The following is a 5,000-nucleotide window of genomic DNA, read 5'->3' on the forward strand; positions in this document are numbered from 1 at the left end:
ACCCGGGATTGAACCAGGGACCTTTAGATCTTCAGTCTAACGCTCTCCCAACTGAGCTATTTTGGCCTGCTGCTAGCTGTGGTCTTCATACTTTGATTTGAACCATTCAACAAACTAGATGCATGACCTGGATATTTACCCTTATATGTTAGAGATATGTTTTAAGGAGTCCTGTATCATTCAGCAGTTAACTTGTGCAATGAGTAAATAGCATTTTTGGGATCCGGGTTAGGTAGCGTTTTTTTAACTCTGAATGGACTAGTAATATATTACCCAGACGTATGTGGCCTGAGTAGGTAAGCAACGTCATCTGACTACTGACATCTGTGTTCAAGGGGAAGTTGAAGGTAATGCAGACAAGAGTTTACATTACAAAAAAGCATGAAATGGGAAACATTCATAGTCTAACCTGAAGGCAAGAAATGTGGAAGCAAGTTTAGAAGGAGGACAGAAAGCAAAGTCTATGTTAAATTGCTTGTGTTTTATTTCAGTTGAAAGAAATTTGATGAATAGAGAAAAAAGTACTACAGCTGATTCCAAGACCTATTTTGTTAGAAGCATGGAACTTGTCAACTGTGCCGAAACTCGGGATTGAACCAGGGACCTTTAGATCTTCAGTCTAACACTCTCCCAACTGAGCTATTTCAGCCTGCTGCTAGCAGTGGTCTTCATACTTTGATTTGAACCATTCAACAAACTAGATGCATGACCTGGATATTTACCCTCATATGTTAGAGATATGTTTTAAGGAGTCCTGTATCATTCAGCAGTTAACTTGTGCAATGGGTAAATAGCGTTTTTGGGATCCGGGTTAGGTAACGTTTTTTTAACTCTGAATGGACTAGTACTATATTACCCAGATGTATGTGGCCTGAGTAGGTAAGCAACGTCATCTGACTACTGACATCTGTGTTCAAGGGGAAGTTGAAGGTAATGCAGACAAGAGTTTACATTACAAAAAAGCATGAAATGGGAAACATTCATAGTCTAACCTGAAGGCAAGAAATGTGGAAGCAAGTTTAGAAGGAGGACAGAAAGCAAAGTCTATGTTAAATTGCTTGTGTTTTATTTCAGTTGAAAGAAATTTGATGAATAGAGAAAAAAGTACTACAGCTGATTCCAAGATCTATTTTGTTAGAAGCAAGGAACCTCTCAACTGTGCCGAAACCCGGGATTGAACCAGAGACCTTTAGATCTTCAGTCTAACACTCTCCCAACTGAGCTATTTCGGCCTGCTGCTAGCTGAGGTCTTCATACTTTGATTTGAACCATTCAACAAACTAGATGCATGACCTGGATATTTACCCTTATATGTTAGAGATATGTTTTAAGGAGTCCTGTATCAGTCAGCAGTTAACTTGTGCAATGGGTAAATAGCGTTTTTGGGATCCGGGTTAGGTAGCGATTTTTTAACTCTGAATGGACTAGCACTATATTACCCAGACGTATGTGGCCTGAGTAGGTAAGCAATGTCATCTGACTACTGACATCTGTGTTCAAGGGGAAGTTGAAGGTAATGCAGACAAGAGTTTACTTTACAAAAAAGCATGAAATGGGAAACATTCATAGTCTAACCTGAAGGCAAGAAATGTGGAAGCAAGTTTAAAGGAGGACAGAAAGTAAAGTCTATGTTAAATTGCTTGTGTTGTATATCAGTTGGAAAAAAATGTTATGAATAGAGAAAAAAGTACTACAGCTGATTCCAAGACCTATTTTGTTAGAAGCATGGAACTTCTCAACTGTGCAGAAACCCGGGATTGAAGCAGGGACCTTTAGATCTTCAGGCTAACGCTGTCCCAACTGAGCTATTTCGGCCTGCTGCTAGCTGAGGTCTTCATACTTTGATTTGAACCATTCAACAAACTAGATGCATGACCTGGATATTTACCGTTATATGTTAGAGATATGTTTTAAGGAGTCCTGTATCATTCAGCAGTTAACTTGTGAAATGGGTAAATAGCGTTTTTGGGATCCGGGTTAGGTAGCGTTTTTTTAACTCTGAATGGACTAGCACTATATTACCCAGACGTATTTGGCCTGAGTAGGTAAGCAATGTCATCTGACTACTGACATCTGTGTTCAAGGGGAAGTTGAAGGTAAAGCAGACAAGAGGTTACTTTACAAAAAAGCATGAAATGGGAAACATTCATAGTCTAACCTGAAGGCAAGAAATGTGGAAGCAAGTTTAGAATGAGGACAGAAAGCAAAGTCTATGTTAAATTACTTGTGTTGTATATCAGTTGGAAAAAATTTGATGAATAGAGAAAAAAGTACTGCAGCAGAGTCCAAGACCTCTTTTGTCAGAAGCAAGGAACCTCTCAACTGTGCCGAAACCCGGGATTGAACCATGGACCTTTAGATCTTCAGTCTAACGCTCTCCCAAATGAGCTATTTCGGCCTGCTGCTAGCAGTGGTCTTCATACTTTGATTTGAACCATTCAACAAACTAGATGCATGACCTGGATATTTACCCTTATATGTTAGAGATATGTTTTAAGGAGTCCTGTATCATTCAGCAGTTAACTTGTGCAATGGGTAAATAGCGTTTTTGGGATCCGGGTTAGGTAGCGTTTTTTTAACTCTGAATGGACTAGCGCTATATTACCCAGACGTATGTGGCCTGAGTAGGTAAGCAATGTCATCTGACTACTGACATCTGTGTTCAAGGGGAAGTTGAAGGTAATGCAGACAAGAGTTTACTTTACAAAAAAGCATGAAATGGGAAACATTCATAGTCTAACCTGAAGGCAAGAAATGTGGAAGCAAGTTTAGAAGGAGGACAGAAAGCAAAGTCTATGTTAAATTGCTTGTGTTGTATATCAGTTGGAAAAAATTTGATGAATAGAGAAAAAAGTACTGCAGCAGATTTCAAGACCTATTTTGTTGAAAGCAAGGAACCTCTCAACTGTGCCGAAAACCGGGATTGAAACAGGGACCTTTAGATCTTCAGTCTAACGCTCTCCCAACTGAGCTATTTCGGCCTGCTGCTAGCTGTGGTCTTCATACTTTGATTTGAACCATTCAACAAACTAGATGCATGACCTGGATATTTACCCTTATATGTTAGAGATATGTTTTAAGGAGTCCTGTATCATTCAGCAGTTAACTTGTGCAATGGGTAAATAGCATTTTTGGGATCCGGGTTAGGTAGCGTTTTTTTAACTCTGAATGGACTAGCACTATATTACCCAGACGTATGTGGCCTGAGTAGGTAAGCAACGTCATCTGACTACTGACATCTGTGTTCAAGGGGAAGTTGAAGGTAATGCAGACAAGAGTTTACATTACAAAAAAGCATGAAATGGGAAACATTCATAGTCTAACCTGAATTCAAGAAATGTGGAAGCAAGTTTAGAATGAGGACAGAAAGCAAAGTCTATGTTAAATTACTTGTGTTGTATATCAGTTGGAAAAAATTTGATGAATAGAGAAAAAGGTACTGCAGCAGATTCCAAGACCTCTTTTGTCAGAAGCAAGGAACCTCTCAACTGTGCCGAAACCCGGGATAGAACCAGGGACTTTCAGATCTTCAGTCTAACGCTCTCCCAACTGAGCTATTTCGGCCTGCTGCTATCTGTGGTCTTCATACTTTGATTTGAACCATTCAACAAACTAGATGCATGACCTGGATATTTACCCTTATATGTTAGAGATGTGTTTTAAGGAGTCCTGTATCATTCAGCAGTTAACTTGTGCAATGGGTAAATAGCGTTTTTGGGATCCGGGTTAGGTAGCGTTTTTTTAACTCTGAATGGACTAGCACTATATTACCCAGACGTATGTGGCCTGAGTAGGTAAGCAACGTCATCTGACTACTGACATCTGTGTTCAAGGGGAAGTTGAAGGTAATGCAGACAAGAGTTTACATTACAAAAAAGCATGAAATGGGAAACATTCATAGTCTAACCTGAAGGCAAGAAATGTGGAAGCAAGTTTAGAAGGAGGACAGAAAGCAAAGTCTATGTTAAATTGCTTGTGTTGTATATCAGTTGGAAAAAATTTGATGAATAGATAAAAAAGTACTACAGCTGATACCAAGACCTATTTTGTTAGAAGCAAGGAACCTCTCAACTGTGCCGAAACCCGGGATTGAACCAGGGACCTTTAGGTCTTCAGTCTAACGCTCTCCCAACTGAGCTATTTTGGCCTGCTGCTAGCTGTGGTCTTCATACTTTGATTTGAACCATTCAACAAACTAGATGCATGACCTGGATATTTACCCTTATATGTTAGAGATATGTTTTAAGGAGTCCTGTATCATTCAGCAGTTAACTTGTGCAATGAGTAAATAGCATTTTTGGGATCCGGGTTAGGTAGCGTTTTTTTAACTCTGAATGGACTAGTAATATATTACCCAGACGTATGTGGCCTGAGTAGGTAAGCAACGTCATCTGACTACTGACATCTGTGTTCAAGGGGAAGTTGAAGGTAATGCAGACAAGAGTTTACATTACAAAAAAGCATGAAATGGGAAACATTCATAGTCTAACCTGAAGGCAAGAAATGTGGAAGCAAGTTTAGAAGGAGGACAGAAAGCAAAGTCTATGTTAAATTGCTTGTGTTTTATTTCAGTTGAAAGAAATTTGATGAATAGAGAAAAAAGTACTACAGCTGATTCCAAGACCTATTTTGTTAGAAGCATGGAACTTGTCAACTGTGCCGAAACTCGGGATTGAACCAGGGACCTTTAGATCTTCAGTCTAACTCTCTCCCAACTGAGCTATTTCAGCCTGCTGCTAGCAGTGGTCTTCATACTTTGATTTGAACCATTCAACAAACTAGATGCATGACCTGGATATTTACCCTCATATGTTAGAGATATGTTTTAAGGAGTCCTGTATCATTCAGCAGTTAACTTGTGCAATGGGTAAATAGCGTTTTTGGGATCCGGGTTAGGTAACGTTTTTTTAACTCTGAATGGACTAGTACTATATTACCCAGACGTATGTGGCCTGAGTAGGTAAGCAACGTCATCTGACTACTGACATCTGTGTTCAAGG

At 39.5% G+C, this 5,000-nt stretch overlaps 1 non-coding gene across 1 annotated transcript in view; it reads right to left on the minus strand.

The window, feature by feature from the left end:
* The window catches only part of TRNAF-GAA (transfer RNA phenylalanine (anticodon GAA)), a 73-nt gene extending 7 nt beyond the window's left edge, over nucleotides 1-66 (minus strand). The window contains exon 1 of the tRNA in view: nucleotides 1-66. This exon is cut by the window's left edge and continues 7 nt beyond it. This is a non-coding gene — a tRNA (tRNA-Phe).
* Nucleotides 67-5,000: the final 4,934 nt, after the last annotated feature.

This window comes from Lissotriton helveticus, chromosome 8, assembly GCF_964261635.1.
Source record: "Lissotriton helveticus chromosome 8, aLisHel1.1, whole genome shotgun sequence".
Lineage (NCBI taxonomy): Eukaryota > Metazoa > Chordata > Amphibia > Caudata > Salamandridae > Lissotriton > Lissotriton helveticus.